This window comes from Pan troglodytes, chromosome X (genome assembly GCF_028858775.2).
Source record: "Pan troglodytes isolate AG18354 chromosome X, NHGRI_mPanTro3-v2.0_pri, whole genome shotgun sequence".
Taxonomy (NCBI): Eukaryota; Metazoa; Chordata; class Mammalia; order Primates; family Hominidae; genus Pan; species Pan troglodytes.
This window is the reverse complement of record NC_072421.2, coordinates 85,970,112-85,993,983: the sequence shown is the minus strand read 5'-3', so window position 1 is coordinate 85,993,983 and position 23,872 is coordinate 85,970,112.

The window sequence follows — 23,872 nt, the reverse complement described above, 5'->3', positions numbered from 1 at the left end:
AAGTTGTATACTTAAAGTAAAATGTATCTACTTGTATATATTTTTAAAAATAGAGATATGATTTAAAAAACCATTAAAATTACTATTTTAAAGTGCACAGTTATGAGGGTATTGCCATATAAACCAAATTGCACAACCATCACTACTATCCAGTTCCATAACATTTCCCCACCACCCTGCCCCTCCAGTGAAAATATCTTCCTGCCAGGCATGGTGGCTCACACCTGTAATCCCAGCACTGTGGGAGGCCGAGGAGGGCGAATCATGAGGTCAAGAGATCGAGATCATCCTGGCCAACATGTGAAACCCTGTCTCTACTAAAAATACAAAAAATTAGCAGGGTATGGTGGCGGGCGCCTGTAATCCCAGCTACTCGGGAGGCTGAGGCAGGAGAATCACTTGAACCCGGAAAGCAGAGGTTGCAGTGAGCCGAGATCGCGCCATTACACTCCCAGCCTGGGGGACAAGAGTGAGACTTCTTCTCAAAAAAAAAAAAGAAAAAGAAAAGAAAATATTCCATGTTAGCAGTCATTACCCTTTACCCTCCAAATTCTGGCAAACATCAATGTGTTATCAGTGTCTATGAATTTGCCTATTCAAGACATCTAATAAAATGGAATCATAAAATATGTATCTGTTTATGCCTGGCTTCATGCACTTAGAATTTTTTTTAATATTAATTCATGTCATGGCATGAATTAGGACTTTTTATTACTTTTTATGACTGGACTCTATTCCATTTTATGGATGCAAAACATTTGTTTTCTATTCACTAATGGATAAGCTTCGAGGTTGTTTTCACTTTGGGCTATTATTAATAATGCCATTATGATCACTCATGTACAAGATTTTGTATAGATATACATTTTTAATTGGTTTGAATGTATACTTCGAACTGGAATTGGTGAGTCACGTGGCAGTTCTATGTTTAACTTTTTGAGGAACATCCAAATTATTTTTGAAATGTTTACACCATTTTACTTTCGCACCAAAAATGTGTGAGGATTTCAAATTTTCCACTTTCTTATCAACACTTTTTATTATCTATTTATTAAACTTGTTATTGTAGCCATCTTAGTGAGTAGATGGCATTATCTCATTATGGATTTGACTTGCATTTCTCTGGTTGACTAATAGTTTTTAACACCTTTTCAAGTGATTATTGGCCATTTGTATATCTTCCTTAAAGAAATGTCTATTCAGATACTTTACCCATTTTTAATTGGCTTGTGTTTTTATTATTGAGTTTTAAGTTTCTTATATATTCTGAACACTAGGTGCTTATGACACTTACCAAATATGTATTTTGCAAATAATTTTATCCATTATGTGTGTTTCTTTTTAACTTTCTTGGTAGACTCTTTCAAAGCAAAAATAAGCTTTTCAATTTTGATGCATTCCAACTTATCTATTTTAGGGGGGTGCATTTGTGCCTCAGGTACCATATCTAAGAAACCATTGTATAGTCTAAAGTTATACAGATTTACACCTATGTTTTATTCTAAGGGTTCTATAATTGTAGGTCATACATCTAGATATTTGATGATTTTTGAATTATTTTTATATCTAGTGTGGGTTAGGATTCCTAATAATTCCTTTTGAATGTGATTCAGTTGTCTCAGTAGTATTGGTTGAAACAAATATTTTTCCCCATTAATTTGCCTTGGGGGCTGTTGAAAATAAATTGACCATAGTTGTATGGGTTTATTTTTGGACTGTCAATTATAATCTATTGTTATACGTCTATTTTTATGCAACTACTACAAATACTACACTGTTTTTATTGCTGTAACTTTTTAGGAAGTTTCAAAATCAGGCAGTTTTAAAATTCCATCTTTGTCTCTCTACTTTTTAAAATCTCTGTTCTGTAAATTATTTTTATTTATTTTTAATTGGCAAATAAAGTTGTACATATTTATGATGTACAACATAATGTTTTGCAATGCATATACATTTTTGAATGACTAGATTAAATTAACCTATGCATTACCTCACATATTTATTTTTTGGTGATGAGAACTCTTAAAATCTACTCACTTAGCAAGTTTTGAGGATGCAATACATTGCTACTAACTATAGTAACCAAGTTGTCAATAAATATCTTGCACTTATTCCTCCTATCTAACTGAAACTTTGTTTTATTTGACCATTTTCCCAGCATCTGCCCCCGCCCACAGACTATGGTAACCACCATTCCACTCCCCCCTTCCATGAGTCCAACTTATTTGATTCCATATATAAATGAGATCATACAGTATTTGTTTTCCTGTTCCTGATTTATTTCACTTGGCATAAATTTCTCTAGGTTCATTCATGTCCTAATAAATGACAGGATTTCCTTATCTTTTAAGGTTGAATGTATTCTACTGTGTATATATGCCACACTTCCTTTATATATCTGTTATTGGACACTTAGGTTGATTCTATATCTTAGCCATTGTGAGGAATGCTGAAACTAACATGAGAGTTCAGAGATCTTTTCATATGCTTATTTTATTTCTTTAGATATATACTGATAAGTGTTGAATGTGTCCCTCAGAGTCCATGTGTTGGCAATTTCATCCCCAAAGGAAAAGTGTTGAGAGGTGGGAACTTTAAGAAGTGACTAAGTGATGAGGGTTCTCCCTCAGGAATGGATTAATATTGTTATTGTAAAAGTGGGTTAATTATCTTGAGAGTAGGTTTTTGATAAAAGGATGAATTTAATCTCCTTCTCTCTTTTATGTGCACACTCTCACCATGTAATGCTTTCCACCATGTTATGACACAGCAAGAAGCTGCTCACCTAATGTGGCCTCTAGATCTTGATACTCTCAGCTTCCAAAACTATGAGACAAATCAATTTCTTTTTATTATAAATCACCCAGTCTCAGATACTCTGTTATAGCAACACAAAATGGAGTAAGACATATACATTGTAGTGGGAATGCTGAATCATATGGTACCTTCATTTTTAATTTTTTTAACAACTAGCATACTGTTTTCCATATCAGCTTCACCATTTTACATTCCTACCAACAATGTGGGTTCCCATTCCTCCACATCCTCACCAGCATTTCTTATATTTCATCCTTTTGATTATAGCTATTATAACATGTATAGGGTGTTAGTTCCTTGTGGCTTAAATTTGCATTTCTCTGATAGTGGTGTTGAGCATTTTTTTTCATATACTTATTGGCCATTTGTATGTCTTCTTTTCAGAAATATATATTAAGATCATTCGCTCATTTTTAATAGAGTGTTTTTTTTTTTCTAATGAGTTGTTTAAATTTTCTATTTTGGATATTAACCTTTTTATCAGATATATGGTTTGCAAATATTTTCTCCCATTATGTAGGTTGTCCTTTCACTCTGTTGTTTCTTCATTTGTTGGTTTGTTGTTTGTTTGTTGTTGCTGCTGTGTAGAAGCTTTGTAGTTGGATATAATTCCATTTGTCTATTTTCAGTTTTGTTGCATGACCTTTTGGGAACACCTACAAAAAATCATTGCCCAGACCAATGTCACAGAACTTTTTCCCTATGCTTTCTTCTAGTAGTTTTATAGTTCCTTGTCCTATATTTAAGTGTTTAATACATTTTTGAGCTGCCTTTAATATATGATGTCAGATGAGAGTCTAATTTCATTCTTCTGTATGTGAATATTCAGTTATTCCAACACTATTTATTGAAGAGACTCTCTTTTGTGTATTCTTGGCACCTTTGTCAAAGATCAATTGCATAAATATATTTCTGGGCTCCTTTTCTCCCAGTACCATACTGTTTTGATTACTGGGACTTTAAAGTGTATTTCGAAGTAAGATAATATGGTGCCTCTGGATTAGATTTTTTGTTTAAATTGCTTTGGATATTGAGAGTCTCTTGTGGTTCCATATAAACTGCAGGATTGTTGTATTTTTTTCTGTGAAAAATGTCATTGCTATTTTGATACAGATTGCATTGAATCTGTAAATTACTTTGGGTAGTATAGTTATTTTAACAAAATTAATTCTTCTGATACATAACCATATCATTTCAATTATTTGTTTTTTTTTCTTGAATTTCTCTAATCAATATTTCATAGTTTTCAGTAACAGGCCTTTCTTCTCCTTGATTAAATTTTAATTTGATGTATTTTATTTTTATTTTGTAACTAATGTAAATAGGGTAATTTTTTTCAGATATATTATTGTTATTGTATAAATATACTACTGACAATTGTATGATGGTTTTGTATCCTACAACATTATTGAATTTGTTTATTAGTTTTAACAGCTTTGGGGAGGAGTCTTTAGGGTTTTCCATATATAAGATTATGTTGTCTGCAAACACAGAGAATGTATCTTTTTCCTTTCCAATTTGGATGCTTTCATATTTTTCTTTTGTTGAATTGCTTTGAATAGGATTCCCAGTACTTTGTTGAATAGAAGTGATGAGATTGGTCATTTTTGTTTTGTTCCTGATAAGAGGAAAAACTTTCAACTTTTCACCAATAAATATGATGTTATCTTTGGGTTTGTGACATATGACCTTTTATGTGTTGAGGTGTATTTCTTCTATATCTAATTTGTTGAGTGTTTTATGATAAAAGCATATTGAATTTTGTCAAATGCCTTGTTTGCATCTACAGAAATATCTTTGATGTTTGTCCTTTATTCTGTTAATGTTATGTAGCACATTTATTGATTTGCATATGTTGAATCATTCTTGTATCTTAGGGGTAAATCCCACTTGATCATAATCTTTCTAATGTGCTGTTGTATTTGGTTAGCTAATATTTTGTTAAAGAGCTTTTCATCTATGTTCGTCAGAGATATTGACTTGTAATTTTCTTTTCTTATGGTGTCTTTGTCTAGTTTTGGTATCAGGATAATGCTGGCCTCATAAACTGAGTTTGAATATATTGCCTTTTCTTTACCTTTTTTGGAAGAGTTTGAGAATAATTGGTATTATTAATAGCTCTTATTGAAATGTTTGGCAAAATTTAGCAGTCAAGCCATCAGATCCTGGGATTTTCTTTGATAGGAAACTTATTATAAGTTTTTCACTCTTCTTACACATTGGTCTGTTTAATTTTCTACTTTGTCATAATTCAGTCTTGGCAGGTTGTATGTTTATAAAAATGTATTTTTTTTCTAGGCTATCCAAATTGTTGGCATGTAATTGTTCATAGCAGTCTCTTATAATTCTTTGTATTTCTGTTGTATCAGTTGCAAATTCTTCTCTTTCATTTTTGATTTATGTATTTGAGTCCTCTCTGTTTTGTTCATCTAGCTAAAGGTTTGTTGATTTTGTTTATCTTTTAAGATATAATCCTTAGTTTTGTTGATCTTTTATATAGGTTTTCTGGTCTCTATTTTTTTTTTCGTGATCTTTATTATTTCCTTCCTTATACTAACTTTGGACTTAGTCTGCTTTTTTTTTTCTAGTCACTTGAGGTGTATCATTACATTGTTTATTTTGAGTTTGTTTATCTTTTAAGATATAATCCTTAGTTTTGTTGATCTTTTATATAGGTTTTCTGGTCTCTATTTATTTTTTCCCTGATCTTTATTATTTCCTTCCTTATACTAAGTTTGTACTTGTCTGCTTTTGTTTTTCTAGTAACTTGAGGTGTATCACTACTTGTTTATTTAAGATTTTTCTTATATTTACATAGACAATAATTGCTATAATCTTTTCTTTTAGAACTGCTCTTGCTCCTTATTATACATTTTAGCACACTGTTTATGTAGTTTGGAAGTTTGTCCCCTCCAAAGTTCATGTTGAAATGTGATCCCCACTGTTGAATGTGGGACCTAGTGGGAGGTGTTTGTGCCAAGAGGGCAGGTCTCTCATAAATGGCTTTGTGCCCTGTCTGTAGCAATGAGTTTGTTCATGTGAGAGCTGGTTGTTTAAAAGAACATAGCATCTCTCTTGCCTGCTGTCTCACCATGTGGCATGCCTTGTTCCCCTTTTCCATCTGCCATGAGAAAAACTTCCTGAGACCTCACTAGAAGCCAAGCAGATGTTGGTGCCATGCTTATACAGTCTGTAGAACCATGAGCCAAACAAACCTCTTTTCTTTATAAATTACCCAGCCTCAAGTATATCTTAGTAGCAACACAAAGCAGATTAATGCAGTTGGGTTTTTATTTATATTTGTCTCAAGAGATTTTTAAATTTCTTCTTTTTAATTTCTCATTTTATTCATTGGTTGTTAGAGAGCATGTTGTTTATTTTCCATGTACTTATAAATTTTTCTAAAATTTATTTTGTTAATATTTTCTAATTTCATAATATTTTGGTTGGAAAAGATAATTGATATTATTTCAAAATTTTAAATTTGTTAAAACTTGTTTTGTGAGCTAACATATAATCTATCTTAGAGAATGTTATATGTGTGGTTGAGAAGAGTGTGTATTCTGCTTCTGTAGAATGGAGTGTTTTGTATATGTCTGGTAAGTTCATTTTGTCTAAAGTGTCATTTAAGCCTGATGTTTTCATATTGATCTGTATGGACAATCTATCCATTGCTGAAAGTGGAGTATGGAAATACTGTACTATTATTGATTTACAGTTTATCTCTTGCTTCATTTCTTTTTAAATTTGTTTTATGTATTTATTTGCTCAAATTTTGAGAGCATATATATTTATAATTGTTTTATTATTTGATGAATTGGTCTCCTCATAATTATATAATAACCCTTTTGTATCATTTTACAGTTTTTGACTTAAAGTTTATTTTATCTTATATAAGCATAGCTATCACTGTTCTCTTTCTTTCATTTGCATGGAACTATCTTTTTTCTTCTCTTCACTTTTTTTTTTTATACTTTAAGTTTTAGGGTACATGTGCACAATGTGCAGGTTAGTTACATATGTATGCATGTGCCATGTTGGTGTGCTGCACCCAGTAACTCGTCATTTAACATTAGGTATATCTCCAAATGCTATCCCTCCCCCCTCCCCCCACCCACAACAGGCCCCGGTGTGTGATGTTCCCCTTCCTGTGTCCATGTGTTCTCATTGTTCAATTCCCACCTATGAGTGAGAGCATGTGGTGTTTGGTTTTTTGTCCTTGCGATAGTTTGCTGAGAATGATGGTTTCCGGCTTCATCCATGTCCCTACATGTGTAATTACAGGTGACGTGAGTTTCTTGTATGCAGTACATGGTTGAGTCTTGCTTTTTTTTACTCACTCAGCTTTTCTATATCTTTTGATTAGAGAATTTAATTCATTTACATTCAGGGTAATTATTTATAGGTAAGGACCTACTCCTTCCATTTCATTAATTTTTTTCTAGTTATTTTGTAAATCATTTGTTCCTTTTTTTCTCTCTTGCTGTCTTCCTTTGTGATTAAGTGATTATTTCTAGTGCTATAATTTGATAACTTAATTTTTACCTCTTGTTAATTTACTACATATTTCATTTTGTGATTACCATGAGGTTTACATAAAAAATCTTGTATTTATAGCAGTCTGTTTCAAGCTAATAACAGCTTACCTTTGGTTGCATAAAAATACTCTACACTTTTACTCCACCATCCACACATAAAAATACTCCACACTTTTACTCCACCATCCACACATATTTTAAATTTTTGATGTCACAGCTTACGTCTTTTTATATTTTGTATTCCTTAACTCATTGTGATAGCTATTATTATTTAATAGGTTTGAATCTTTAAACCTTCATGCTACTGTTATATATGATAACACTACCATTACATTATTAGGATATTCTGAATTAGACTGTTTGCTTACTTTTACCAGAGCTTTATACTCTCATATGTTTTTGTGTTACTAATTAGCTTCCTTTTCTTTGAGCTTGAAGAATTCCTCGATGCCTTTATCCACAGGTGCCCATCTAGTATTTGAGGCCAGTTGTGCCAACCTAACACTAAAACAGGCCTGCAGCCTGGGGCCTCAGGTTCTGACTCGGTGCTTGATTAGTCTGAGCTCTCTATATGCAAGGGCTAACCTAAAGTCTGGGTCTGCAGCTGTTGGCCTGATGACAGCGCTGTGGGCATTAGTCGGGCATTGGGGCTGGTCTGGGGCCTCGGGCCAACAGGCTCAGCCTAGCACTGGGGCAGGCTCAGATATCAAGTCTGCTGAGTAGACCCTGAGCCTGCTCCCTTGATGTGCTGTTCTCTCTTTTCTTTTAGGAATGGGGCTTCCTGAGTGCCGAACTGTAGTGATAATTTTCGATCTTCCGGGTCTAGCCACCCAGTGGAGCTACTGGGTTTCGGGCTGGTACTGGGGAGTGTCTGCAGAGTCCTTTGATGTGGTCCATCTTCAGGTCTTGCAGCCATGGATACCAGCACCTGCTCTGGTGGAGGAAGCAGGGGTATGAAGTGGACTCTGTGAGGGTCCTTGGTTGTGTTTTTGTTTAGTGCACTGGTTTTGTGTTGGTTTTCCTCCAACCAGGAGGTGACATTTTCAAGATCACATCGGCTGTTGTGCTATAGGGAGGATGCAAATTTGCCCTAGAGACATGGTCCTGACCTTTGGTTTGTAAATAATTTCACTTTGTGACAGGCCCTGGAACCCCAAATATCCTAGGGGCCTCACAAAGAGAGAAATTCACCCAATGTATACTGATGTCTTCAGGCACAGATAAATCTTTGGCTTGGCTTGAAGCTTTTAAAAAGGTCTAAACTTAGATCCCTTATGGAAAAAGGTTCCAGCAAAGCCAATTGAAGGAGAGAGAGAGAGAGAGAGAGAAAGCTTATATGGCAAATAATTAAATAATTAACCTTGCTGCACTTTACACAAATCATCCAGTGAAGTAAAATAAGACTAAAATTATTTTACAAATAAATTGGTACTACTATGATTTTGTCCTTAATAAAATAGTGAAATTGAAGAAAGAAAAACTGTTTCAAAATAAACTTTAGTACACCTGTTATTAGATTCTTGCCTTGTCTAATGCTTTTCAGGTTATTATTTTCCACAATTTAGACTAAATCCTAAAATTTTTCCTGGCTACAAGTCTCCAAAATAATGTTTTCAATATTTCTCCTCCTTTATTTTCCCTTTCCCCCATTTTTTTCCTAATTTGAAATCACTAAAACTTAAGACATTTTTTCTTACAGCCCTGCAAAATGAAGCTAGACAACATGAACTTCAGAAGAAAGTAACTGCAACCTATTTATATACATAAACCATTTTCTTCTTTTTATTTCAATATATTTAAGGTACCAGTGGTTTTTGGTTACATGAATGAATTCTGTAGTGGTGAATTCTGAGAATTTAGTATGCCCATCATGTGAGCAGTGTACACTGTACTTAATAAGTAGTCTTTTATTTCTCACTCCTGTCCCCTGCCAGAGTCCCCAAAGCCCATTATATTACTCTATATGGCTTTCTGTTCTCACACATTAGCTCCCACTTATAGGTGAAAACATACGGTATTTGATTTTCTATTCCTGAATAACTTCACTTAGAATAAGGACCTCCAGGTCCATTCAAGTTGCTGAAAAAGACATTATTTCATTTATTTTTATGACTGTGTAGTATTTCACAGTGTATATATACCACATTTTTTTTTATCCACTCATTGGTCAATAGGCACTTAGGTTGGTTTCACATCTTTGTAGTTGTGAACTGCAAACGTATGTGTTCATGGGACTCTTTCATATAATGACTGTTTTTCCTTTGGGTAGATACCCAGCAGTGGGATTGCTGGATCAAACAGTAGATCTACTTTTAACTCTTTAAGGAATCTCCATACTGTTTTTCGTAGAGGTTGTACTAATTCACATTTCCACCAGCAGTGTATAAGTGCTCCCTTTTCACCTCATCCATGTCAACATCTATTGTTTCTTGATTTTTTAATAATGGCAATTCTTGCTGAAGTAAGGTGGTATCACATTGTGATTTTAATTTGCATCTCCCTGATAATTAGTAATGTTGAGAATTTTGTTATATGTCTGTTGGCCATTTGTATATCTTCTTTTGAGAAATGTTTATTCATGTCATTTGCCCACTTTATAGGATTATTTGTTTTTTTTTTTTTTCTTGCCAATTTGTTTGAGTTCCGTGTAGATTCTGGATACTAGTCTTTCATCAGAATCATGGTTTGCAAATATTTTCTCTCATTCTGTTGGTTGTCTGTCTACTCTGCTGATTATTTCTTTTGCTGTGCAGACACGTTTTAGTTTAATTAGGTCTCTTTTATTCATTTTTGTTTTTGTTCCATTTGCTTTTTGGGTCTTAGTCATAAATTCTTTGCCTAAGCCAATGTCCAGAAGAGATTTTCCAATGTTATTTTCTAGAATTTTTATGGCCTAAGGTCTTAGATGTAAGTTTGTGATCCATCTTTAGTGATTTTTGTATAAGGTGAGAGATGGGGATCCAATCTCACACTTCTACATGCAGCTTGCCAATTTTTCCACCACCATTTATTGAATAGGGTGTTCTATTCCCAATATATGCTATCATATGATTTGTCAAAGATCAATTGGCTATACATATTTGACTTTATTTCTGGGTTCTCTGTTCTATTCCATTGGTCTAAGTGCCTATTTTTGAAGAACTACCATGCTTTTTTTGTAACTATAGCCTTGCAGTGTAATTTGAAGTCTGGTAATGTGATATCTTCAGATTTGTTCTTATTGATTAGTATTGCTTTGGCCATTCTGGTTCTTTCCTGATTCCATGTGAATTTTAAGATTGTTTATTCTAGTTCTGAGAAAAATTATGATGGTATTTTAACGGGAATTGCACTGAAGCTGTAGATTGCTTTGAAACATATGGTTATTTTCACAATATTTGATTCTTCCCATCCATGAGCATGAGATGTGTTTTCATTTGTTTGTGTCATTGGTAATTTTCCTTAGCAGTGTTTTGTAGTTTTCTTTGTAGAAATCCCTCATCACATTGTTAAGTATATTTCTAGGTATTTAATTTTTTGCACCTGCTGTAAAAGGGATTGAATTCTTTATTTAATTCTCAGCTTGGTCATTCTTGGTGTGTAGCAGTGCTACTAATTTGTGTGCATTGATTTTGTAACCTGAGACTTTACTGAATTCATTGATCACATCTGAGAGTCTTTTGGAGGAATCTTTAGCGTTTTCAAGGTGTGTGATCATATCATCAGTGAACAGTGATAGTTTAACTTCCTCTTTTCCAATTTGGATGCTCTTCATTTCTTGATCTGGGCTGGTTGTTCTGGTGGGGATTTCCAGTGCTATGTTGAATATAAGTGGTGAAAGTGGGCATCCTTGTCTTCTTCCATTTCTTAAGGGAAATGCTTTCAACTTTTCCCCATTCAGCATGATGTTGGCAGTAGGTGTGCCATATATAGCTTGTAGTATTTTGAAGTAAGTCCCTTATATCCCTAGTTTTTTGAGGGTTTTTATCATGAAAAGAGGCTGAATTTTATTGAGTGCTTTTTTGCATCTGTTGAGATAATCATATGGTTTTTGTTTTTAATTCTGTTTATGCTATATAACACATTATTTACTTGCATGTAGTAAATCATCCCCAATCATGATATATTTTTTATGTGCTATTGGAATGTTAGCTAGTATTTTGTTGAAGATTCGGCATCTATATTCATGAGGGATATTGATCTGTAGTTTTCTTTCTTTGTTATGTCCTTTCCTGGTTTTGTAATTAGGGTAACATTGGCTTCATACAATGATTTAGGGAGGATTTTGTTTTTCTCAATCATTTGAAGTATTTTCAGTAAGACTGGTACAAATTTTTCTTTGAATGTCTAGAGAATCAAGCTGTGAATGTATCTATTGATTGGCTTTTCTTTTTTGTTTGCAATTGTTTTATTACTGATTCTCTCTCGCTGCTTGTTATCAGTCTGTTCATGTTTTCTATTTCCTCTTGATTTAATCTAGGGGAGTTGTATATTTCCAGGGAATTTATCCATTTCCTGTAGTTGTTCTAGTTTGTGCATATAAAGGTGTTCATAGTAGTGTTTAATTATATTTTATATGTCTGTAGTATTGGTTGTAGTGTCTCCAGTTTTATATCTAGTTGAGTTTATCTGGATCTTCTTTCCTCTTTTCTTGGCTAATCTCATAATGATCTATCAATTTTGTTTATCTTTCAAAGAATAGGCATTTTGTTTCCTTTATCTTTTCAATTTTTTTTTTCAGTTTTATGTAGTTATTCTTTATTTCTTTTCTTCTGCTGGCTTTGGGTTTAGTTTGTTCCTGTTCCTCTAGTGCTTGAAGTGTAATATTAGGGTGTCAATTTGTTCTCTTTCAGACTTTATGATGTAGGCATTTAATGCTATAAACTTTCCTCTTAGCACTGCTTTAGCTGTATCCCAGATGTTTTTATCACTTATGTCACTATTGTCATTCATTTAAAACAGTTTTAAATTTTCATTTTGATTTCATTGTTAACTAATAATTATTCAGGAACAGACTATTTAATTTCCATGGATTTATATGGTTTTAAGGGCTCCTTTTGGAGTGGATTTATTATTTTATTCCACTGTGGTTGAGAAGATACTCGATATAATTTTGATTTTCTTAAATATATTGAAAATTATTTTGTAGTCTATTATATGATCTATCTTCGAGAATGTTTCATGTGCTGATGAGATAAATGTATATTCTGCATTTGTTTGGTAGATTGTAAACAGCTGTTAAATCCATTTGGTCTAAATTGTAGTTTAAGTACATTGTTTCTTGTTGACTTTCTGTCTCAATTATCTATCTCTGGCTGTCAGTGGAATATTTAAGTCTCCCACTATTAATTTGTTACTTTCTATCTTATTTCTTAGGTCTGGAACTAATTGTTTTCTAAATCATGGAGCTCCAGTATTAGGTGCATATAAATATAGAATTAGTCTATTTTTTCTTGGGTTGATTCTTTTATCATTATATAATGATCTTTTTTTTTTACTGTTGTTACTTTAATGTCTGCTTTTTTTTGATATAAGAATAGCTACTCCTGCTCATTTTTTGTGTCCATTTGTGTGCAATATCTTTCTCCCTCTTTACTTTAGTTTATATGAATCCTTAGGTATTAAGTGAGTCTCTTAAAGACAGCTGATATTTGGTTCATGATATTTTATCCATTCTGCCTTTCTGTATTTGTTTAGTGGAGCATTTAGGCCATTTACATTCAACACTAATATTGAGAAGTGAGGTACTATTTTCTTCATCATATTGTTACATAGATACTCTGTTTTTTAAATTGTGTTATTGATTTATAGGCCCTGTGAGTTTTATCCTTTCAAGAGGTTCCATTTTGGTGCATATCGAGCTTTGGTTTTGAGATGTAGAATTACTTTTAACATTTCTTGTAGTGCTGGTTTGGTACTGGCAAATTCCTTCAGCATTTGTTTCTCTGAAAATGACTTTATTTCTCCTTCATGTATGAGACTTAGTTTTACTGGATATAGAATTCTTGGCTGACAGTTATTCTTTTTAAGGAGGCTAAAGATAGGATCCCAATCCCGTCCAGCTTGTAAAGTTTCTGCTGAGAAAACTGCTGCTAGTCTGATAGCTTTTCCTTTATAAGTTATCTGATGCTTCTGTCTCATAGCCCTTAGGTTTTTTTCCTTCATGAATTTAGATAGTGTGATGACTATGTGCCTTGGTGAAAATCTTTTTGCAATGAATTTCCCAGGAGTTTTTTGAGCTTTTTGTATTTGAATATCTAAATCTCTAGCAAAGCCAGGGAAGTTTTCCTCAATTATTTACTCAAAGAAGTCTTCCATGCTTTTAGCCTTATCTTCTCATGTAGGAATACCAGTTATTCTTAGGTTTGATCATTTTACATAATCTCATTTAATAAGACTTTATTTATTTCTTTGGATTTTTATTTCTTTATCTTTGTATGATTGGGTTAATTCAAAATCCGTATTTTCAAGCTCTAAAATTCTTTCTTTTACTTGCTCTGGCCTATGATCAAAACTTTCTATTGCATTTTATAATTCCTTATGTGTGTATTTCATTTCCAGAAGTTCTGATATTTTTCTTGATGATATTTTTCTCTCTAGAACATTTTTTCATTCAAATCCTGAATTATTTTTTATTTATGTTGATTTTTATCTTTTTCTGATATCTCTATGAGTAACATAATAATCAACTTTCTGAATTATTTATCTTGTATTTCCAAAATTTTATTTTGATTTAGATCCAGTGCTGGGGTCCTAGTATAATCTTTTCAGGATGTTATACAACCCTGTTTTGTCATATTACCAGAATTACTTTTATGGTTTCTTCTCATTTGGGTAGACTATTTCTTCTCATTGTTCTTGAATTTATTTTTGATTTGACTTTTTTTTTTAATTTTATTTTTTCTCCCTTAAGAATATTACTTTAGGGCTGGGCACAGTAGCTCATGCATGTAATCCCAGCACTTTGGGAGGCCAAGGTGGGAGGATCACCTGAGGTCAGGAGTTCGAGACCAGCCTGTCCAACATGGTGAAACCCCATCTCTACTAAAAATACAAAAATTAGCTGGGCATGGTGGCACATGCCTGTAATCCCAGCTACTTGGGAGGCTGAGGCAAGAGAATAGCTTGAGCCCAGGAGGTGGAGGTTGCAGTGAGCAGAGATCATGCCATTGCACTCCAGCCTGGGTGACAGAGCAAGACTCTGTCTCAAAAAAAAAAAAAAAAAGAAAAAGAAAAAGAAAAAAAAGACTGTTACTTTAATGTTTATAGTTTGTTATAGCCTAATTTAGATATTGGTGCTTTTAGGGATAAAGACTCTGTATGCATTTCTTGGTTATAGAGAGTCTTTGTATAATGGTTTCCTCAGATGCTAGATGTTGTAACAATGTACTAGGTGTGCGAGAAAGTTCACTGTCCCCTATGAGGCTGAAATGGTAAAGGTCTCTTGAAGCTTATCTCATTTCCCTGTGGTATGTACTTCTTTATATATTTAATTTTTCCCCAGTATTTTATTTATTGCGTTGATTTTTCAGGCTTCAGAACAGTAAGGGATGTGTTCCTGAGTAGGAACTGGCTGTAGCTAAAGCAGGTGGGTAAATGCAATACACAATGGTAGCCAGAGGTCCAAACCTTGATGAAAGTGGCTGAGGGAGTTCTCAATTAGATGCAGTAAGGTATTATCAGGGGAAAGGGTGGGAGCCACCTCAGCTTCTCTGCCAGTTTAGCATGAAAGCTATCCACCTCCCAGATTTATTTATTTCTGAGTATTCAGACAGGCACCTGTTTTCATCTGAAGGAATATCAATGTTCCCAGTGAAGAAGAATTGTGACTCTGCCCCTCATGCAAGCCTGAATTTGTGGGGTGCCCTTCTTGTGGGGAAGCAGCCAAAGAGAAGTGTTCCAGAAAGGCTGTCAATAGGTGCACCCATGCTGAGCTCCTGTGGTAAAGCTCCAGCTATGTCTGCAGTGGTGGACAAAGAGATAAAGGTGTCCCCCTCTTCAATGCCCTTCATGAGCACCAAGGCTGCCTGATTGTTGGGATAGAGCTGCAGACTTTCCCTGCTCAGCCCAGCACTGCAATTGTCTCTCCCTGCTGAAAGAAACTTCCCACCAGAGGACAGAACTGGGACTCAAGACCTGCCATTCAGATTTCTTTGTCCCATGGGATATTTCCTTGACTGTTGCAGGAAGTCAGGGATCCCGAACAGAGGTATTGGCTGAAGCCATGGCAGAAGAACATAAATTGTGAAGATTTCATGGACGTTTATTAGTTCTCCAAATTAATACTTTTATAATTTCTTACCCCTGTCTTTACTGGAGTCTCTGAACATAAATTGTGAAGATTTTATGGACATTTATCACTTCCTCAATCAACACTCCTGTGATTTCCTATGCCTGTCTTTACTTTAATCTCTTAATCCCATCATCTTCATAAGCTGAGGATGTATGTCACCTCAGGACCCTGTGATGATTGCGTTAACTGCACAAGTTTTTCGTAAAGCATGTGTGTTTAAACAATGTGAAATCTGGGCACCTTGAAAAAAGAACAGGATAACAGCGATGTTCAGGGAGCAAGGGAGATAACCATTAGGTCTGACTGCCTGAGAGCCAGGTGGAACAGAGCCATATTTCTCTTCTTACAAAAGCGAATAGGAGAAATATCACTGAATTCTTTTTCTCAGCAAGGAACAGCCCTGAGAAAGAGAATGCATTCCCAGGGGTAGGTCTCTAAAATGGCCTCTCTGGGAGTGTCTGTCTTATACGGTTGCAGATAAGGAATCAAATAAGCCCTGGTCTCCTTTAGGGCTCCCAGGCCTATTAGGATGAAGAAATTCCTGCCTAGTAAATTTTAGTCAGATCGGTTGTCTGCTCTCAAATCCTGTCTCCTGATAAGATGTTATCAATGACAATGTGTGCCCAGTGGGACATGAAACTTCATTAGCAATTTTAATTTTGCTCTGGTCTTGTGTTCTCGCTCTGCCCTCATTTGCCTTGTGATATTTTATTGCCTTGGGAAGCATGTGATCTTTGTGACCCACATTCTATTCGTACACTCCCTCCCCTTTAAAAATCACTAATAAAAACTTGCTGGTTTTGCGGTTCAGGGGGCATCACAGAACCTGCCAACATGTGATGTCTCCCCCGCACACCCAGCTTTAAAATTTCTCTCTTTTGTACTCTTTCCCATTATTTCTCAGACCGGCTGACAGGGAAATAGAAAAGAACTTAAGTTGAAATATTGGAGGTGGTTCCCCAATACTCGATGTGGTGCTCATCCCCTTCCACTAAGAGTAGGAGTTCCTGAGAGCCAGACTGCAGTTTAGTTTAACTGGTATATGGCCTTCCGGGGGCATCCCACCAGAAAAGGGTTGTAAGATGCTGGAAGTAGGCCAGCGTATAAAACCCTAAGCCTAATTTCAAGTGGGGTGCTTACCTTCAAGATGCCCACTTGGTCCTCTTCCAAATGTACTTTACTTTCTTTTCATTCCTGCTCTAAATCTTTATAATAAACTTTCACTTCTGCTTTAAAACTTGCCTCAGTCTCTTCTTCTGCCTTATGCCCCTCAGTTTAATTCCTTCTTCTAAGGAGGCAAAAATTGAGGTTGCTGCAAACCCATATAGATTCACTGCTGATAACAGAATAGCATACTTTCAGATTGCTTTAAAGAATCAAAGTTGACTTATAGAGCCATTAAAAGCCCCTCGGGAAAACTGACTTCATACCTTGTCTACACAGTCCCTGTACAGGGTTTCTGACCTGTGGTAAGTAAAGAATGTCACTTTCTGACAGGCCCAGGATGACCCAAATTATCTTGGGACCTTGAAGTGAGGAATTTACCCAATTAATACAGGTATTGCAACCAGGTAGGTATTGGCTGGACTTCAAGGCTTTAAAAATGTGTAATCTGAGATTTCTTATGGAATAAAGTTTCAGCAAAGCCAATTTTAAAAAGGAGATTCCATGCCAAATAACTATGCTTGCTGACTTTATGCAAATACTCAGTGTCAGGCCTCTGAGCCCAAGCTAAGCCATCACATCCCCTGTGACCTGCATGTATATGCCTAGATGGCCTGAAGTAACTGAAGAATCACAAAAGAAATGAAAAAGGCCTGTTCCTCCCTTAACTGATGACATTCCACCACAAAAGAAGTGAAAATGGCCAGTTCCTGCCTTAACTGATGGCATTACCTTGTGAAATTCCTTCTGCTGGCTCATCCTGGCTCAAAAAGCTCCCCCACTGAGCAACTTGTGACCCCCACTCCTGCCCACCAGAGAACAACCCCCCTTGACTGTTTTCCTTTACCTACCTAAATCTTATAAAATGTCCCCACCCCTATCTCCCTTCGCCGACTCTCTTTTTGGACTCAGCCTGCCTGCACCCAGGTGAAATAAACAGCCTTGTTGCTCACACAAAGCCTGTTTGGTGATCTCTTCACATGGACGCAAGTGAAACTCAGGCCAAGTATACTAAGACTAAGACTTTTTTTATAAGTAAATTTGTCCTACTATGATTTTTCCTTAGTAAAATGGGGACTGGAGAGAGAAAAACTATGTTTCAGGAAAAAAAAAAAAAACTATAGTACACCTGTTGTTAGATTCTAGTCTTCTCCGCTATTTATAAGTTTTTGTTATTTTCTGCAATGTGGAGTGGATTCTGAATTCTTTCTGGGCTACAGGTCCCCAAACTGATGCTTTAAATTTTTTCCTTTCTTATTCTGACTTGGACACAATGAAGGTGTTACTACCTCTTTTCTGAGGCCGGGTAAGCTGAAACTTACTCTTTGCAATATAGGCGAGAGAAAAACATGTCAGATTGCCACCACAATCATCCTCTAAAAAGATGCTTTGAGTCTAACATCTGGATAAATTGTGCCCAACATTAACTTTTTCTTCTGTCTCTGTAGATATGCGTCTTATTAAAAAATCTGTTGGCCTTCATGACATGCAGAGGCCTAGCCCATCTGCAATGCCACCTCCTGATAATGGGAAACAGCTGTTTGGTTAAACTAATCTAGTCCCAGGACTAAGACACTGACTAAAAAGATATGAGGCAATGTATTTGAATTTGCTCAATCTGTCTTTTTTAATAACCTATAGTGTACTCTTCATTTGACTGCTGTACTAGAACTGTGGGTAAGAATATTAATGTCTTTATAATACACCCCTGAGTACATGCAGATAGCTGCAAAGCAGTGGTTTCACTTCTATTTCCCTGGGCTGACACTTCTAACTATGCCCCCCATGACAGCATAAGAAGGCAGAGTGTTTTGTCACCCATTTTCTATCTGTATAGCTAACACCTTAAGAATAAGGTGTATTGATGCTAAAGAAGGGGATAGAAACTGCCTTTACAAAAGTTATATCTGTGAGCAAAATATAGCAGTAAACTAAGCTAACTCAACCTCTATCTTGCCTTTCCTTTAATTATTCCTGAGCTACTGGGCCAAGCTAACTTTGGAAGGCGTTTAGGCTACAGTTTAAATGATAATAGGCCTTGCCCCAAACTCAACTACTTTTGTAAAGCTAATGGGAAACCATCAGGCTCAGGGGAGGAGAGGAGCCTGAGTCTCGCTAATGTGCAGACATAGATTGTTATCCATTATTCCAGAGGTTATAGGATATACAACTTCCCCAGTTACTCCTGCAAGTAACACTACTACTGTAGATTGGCCATTTGAGATATCTTTCCAGGTTTTTTTGCATGTCTGACACCCATGCCTCCACCTGGACCACAAACCCTAGCTCCCATGGCCCCACACAGAAGCAATTTAGCCCACAAGAGGACAGCTTTGACCCCCTGTCAATTCATCTCTGCTTCAGCCAATCAGCAGCAAGCACCTGTTACCTAGCCACCCCCACTCCTCCCCTCAAACTTCCTTTGAAAACCCTTTAACCTACTAGCTTTGGACTAGATGATTTGAGTGCAAACCATAGCCCACATGGTGTGGCAGGCCTCATGTCTATTACACTCCTCCTCTACTACAATGCTGTGGTCTTTCTTTATGCAGTGGGTGGGAAGAACCCCTAGGGTATTGACAAAATGTGAAAGGAAAATTAAAACTTGGGACTACAATTCACTATGCCAAAAGGAAAAAAGAAAAGCTAAAGCTGAGTGATACAAGAAACCGCCTTTTTTGGTCCCTAAGCAGATAGCTACAGATAAAATGTTAAATATCTTCACAGGTAGCTACTTTATGTTCACCTTATCTTATGTAAAGTGCTCAGTCAGGAGTTTTTCTGCCAATGGGTTCGTGGTCTTGCTAACTTCGAAGAATGAAGCTGCAGACCTTCGCATGAGCGTTACAGCCCAAAAAGAGTCCATGGACCAGGAGAGTGAGCAGCAGCGCAGTTTATTGAACAAAGCGAAAGCAAAGCTTCCACGTGGTGGAAGGGGACCTGGAAGGATTGCCGTTGCTGGCTTGGGTGGCTAGGGCTTATATCCCTGTGTTAACACCTCTCCTTTCTTTCTTTTTGTCCATTGAGAGTGGTTCTTTTTTCAGTCCTCCCTTGGAGTGGTTAATTTTGAATCCTTCACTCCATTGGTTAAGAACTCAAAACCCTGAGTCACAGGGGTCTTTTGCGAAAGTCCCCGAACCAGCCCAGGAAGTCCCACCAACTCCACCCCTCAATGCCAATGTACTGAGCAAGAGATGAATACATAATTGACTAGTCCCCTACCTGCTTCTTTTGCCTTGTAACATGTGGATTACCATACCCTCCTTTTTTTTTAAACTCCAGCCAAATTTTTCTGGTTAAATATCAAAGCCTTCCAAAATCATCTTTGGAGAAAGGCACAGACCATTTTTGTGATTCCATGGTTTTTTTTTTCTTCTGGGCATGTCCTTAAACCTGGCAAAATAAATCTTTAAACTGGATTGAGACCTGTCTCTGTTACCTTTTGGTTTACAATGGAGCTAATATTGAGCCACATATATTACGTATATGTGGCTTTCCAAAGGAGTTGCTGGAAACCGAAGCTGAGGTAACAGCAGGGGCTCATTGAAGCCCCACCAAGTTCGAGCTTCTCCTCAGGTGGAACTGGTAAGTCCTCCTAAGCCCTGGACCTCCCTTTGGTTAATGGTCCTTGATTTATTCTGAGCTGGTTTTCTCCTAGGAAGTTGTTGTTTAAGGATCCTAATTCTAGTTCAGGGATGCATTCTAAAGAGACTTCTCTATTGCTTTTTCTCCTAAAATTTATCTTAACTCGGGTTGTCTGTGTGCATTTGCATGAGGAACTAAACTGTTTTCATAGATAAATGAGAAACTGAGTTTTTCAGCTCTGAAGAGAAAGGGTGCTTGCTCCTCCCAGCCAAAAGGCAACCCTGGGTGACCGTGGGCCTCGTAGGAGTGTCTGGGGGGTTGACCCCCCGTGACGTTCAGTGGCCCTGCAGGGAAATCCCCAACAAAAATTAATTTAAGAAATGGCTAGTCCAGGAAATGCATATAAGGTCTAAGGTTTAATCACCCAGCGTTTCTCCCCATACGTTTTTGTTTTGTTTTGTTTTGTTTTTGAGATGGAGTTTTGCTCTTGTTGCTCAGGCTGGAGTGGAATGGTGCGATCTTGGCTCACTGCAACCTCTGCCTCCTGGGTTCAAGAGATTCTCCTGCCTCAGCCTCCCGAGTAGCTGGGATTACAGGCACGCACCACCATAACCAGCTGATTTTTTTTTTTTTTTTTTTTTTTGTATTTTTAGTAGAGACGGAGTTTCGCCATGTTGGCCAGGCTGGTCTTGAACTCCTGACATCAGGTGATCCACCTGCCTCGGCCTCCCAAAGTGCTGGGATTACAGGCGTGAGCCACTGCACCCAGCCTTTTTTTTTTCTAAAGCAAATTAATACAGGACATAACTTTCACATGGACAGGACTTGTCCTTTCAAGATCATGGCCCTAAGGAGTAATAAACATATTTTGGTGGATCAGAATCTAAAATTGAAGGATGTAATGGCAAGTCACTTTTAGTAAATATCTCTTCATGCAAATTACTAAATTATCTTCCTCTGTTTCCCATCTTGTCCTTTAATTCAAATCCTATTTCAACGAACCTGCTTTATCTACTTTTAGTTTTTCTTCAACACAATTATATACCTAACCAATCTTTTTAAATTTCTTTGTTCTCATTTTTTACCAAATAGTTGGGCACTTATTCTGAAATTATTGTTTGTTGTGGTTTATTCTGTTCTGTCTTTGTTTACTTTGAGTAAACAGATGTGATATGTCGATTATGAGTATACTACAGAGACATCAACAGTTAAACATAGGTTTTTTTCCTCTGCAAAAGCCTTGGAATAAGCTGGTTACAAATAGTATGTTTGGACACAATATCATTTAATAGCTATTAATGTTACTGGTGGCAAATCCATGTGGGTCTGCAGTAACCTCAATTCTTGCCTCCTCAGAATAAATAATTCGACTAAGAAGACATAAGGCAGAAGGAGAGACCGAGGTAAGTTTTAGGGCAAGAATACAAGTTTATTAAAAAGCTTTAGAACAGGAGCAAAAGGTAGAAAGTTACACTTAGAAGAGGGCCAACTGGGTGACTTGCAAGACAAGTGTACTGTTTGACCTTCCAGGATCTTGCATCCCTTCTTCCCATATTCATCCCTTCTTCAGCACATGAAAGCTTTTTAAATAACATTGATGAATGTTTGAAAATATATAAATTTCTAGTACTACAAATTGTTCATACACAGTGTAGAATAGCAATTTAACAACCTTAAATATGATATTTTATAGTATTTCTAAGTCAACAATACTGTTAAAGATGTCAATAATAATGTTTCATCTGTATATTAAGTGAAGTTTTAGACAACTCAGAAATAAAGATGTTATTTGAAATTATTTTTTGTAATAGCTTAATTGTGATATAATTCACGTGACATGTAATTTACCTACGTAAAGTGTTACTCACTTTAGTTTAATGTTTTTAGTAAACAGTTTGATCTCTGTGTCCACAGGTTCTACATCCTCAATTTAACCAACCCCAGATTGAAAATATTTTTAAATAAAAATAAATAATAACTATATGACAATAAAAATAATACAAATAAAAACAACACAGTATAACAACTATTTACATAGAGTTTTTATTAAGTATTTTAAATAATCTAGAGATAATTTGAAGTATATGGGAGGATGTGTGTTATTTGCAAATATTATGCCATTTTATATAAAGGGCATAGGCATTTGAGATTTTGGTATTTGCAGGGGTCCTGGAACCAATGCACCCATGGGTACCAAGGGACAACTGTATTCATAGAGTTTTGCAACCATCGGCACAATCACTTTTATAACATTTTCCACATCCCCAAAAGATATCCTATCCTTTCTAGCAGTCATTCCACATTTCCTCCTATCCCCCCAGCCCTAGGAAACTACTTGGCTAATTTTTATCTCTATGGTTTGCTTGCACTGTATATCACATATAAATCAAACCATGAAATACATTATTGTGTTCTTACTTTTATTTTCAGATTCTTCATTGCCAGTCTTTGGAAATACATTTGAAATTTGTGTGTAGATCTTGTGCCCTGCCTCCTTGATTACTTAATGTATTAGATTATTAGATGTATGAGTTTTTAATTAATTCTTAGTATTTTCTATGTACAAGATGATGTTATCTGCAAGTAGAGATGGGTTATGTTTTTCTTTCCAAGATGGATATTTATTTATTTATTGATTGCCTAATCTCCCTGGCTAAGAACTCCAATAAAGTTTTTCAAAGAAGTGTCAAGAGTGGACATTCTTGGCGGGGGGTGGTGGCTCACGCCTGTAATCCCAGCATTTGGGAGGCCATGGCAGGTAGATCACCTGAGGTCAGGAGTTCAAGACCAGCCTGGTCAACTTGGGGAAACCCTGTCTCTACTAAAAATACAAAAATTAGCCGGGCATAGTGGCACGCGCCTATAATCCCAGCTACTAGTGGGGGCTGAGGCAGGAGAATTGCTTGAACCCAGGAGGTGGAGGTTGCAGTGAGCCTAGATTGTGCCACTGCACTCCAGCCTGGGCGACAGCACGAGACTCCATCTCAAAAAAAAAAAAAAAAAAGTGGACATTCTTATTTTGTCCCTCATCTCAGTGGGATAACATTAGGACTTTGACTATTAAGTATGATGTTAGCTGAGAGATTTTGTAGATGCTTTTTATCAGATTGAGGATGTTTTCTTCTATTTCAACTTCATTGAGTGGTTTTTTTTTTTCGTGAAAGGGTATTGGATTTTTTTCAAATGCTTTATTTCATCTATTGAGATTATCGTGTACTTCATATCCTTTATTCTAATGATAAAGTATGTGGTATATTAGATTAATTGTTTTCACATGTTGAAATATCTTTGCAATCCTGAGATAAATCCCGCTTGGCAATGGTGTGTAATCCATTTTATATGTTGATGGATTCATTTTGCTGGTTTTTTTTCTTGAGGTCTTTTTCATGTGTAATTCACAATAGATAGTGGTTTGTAGCTTTCTATTTTCTGGCATCACGGTAAAAATGGCCTCATTGAATGAGTTGGGAAATGTTTAAACTTTTCTATATTTTAG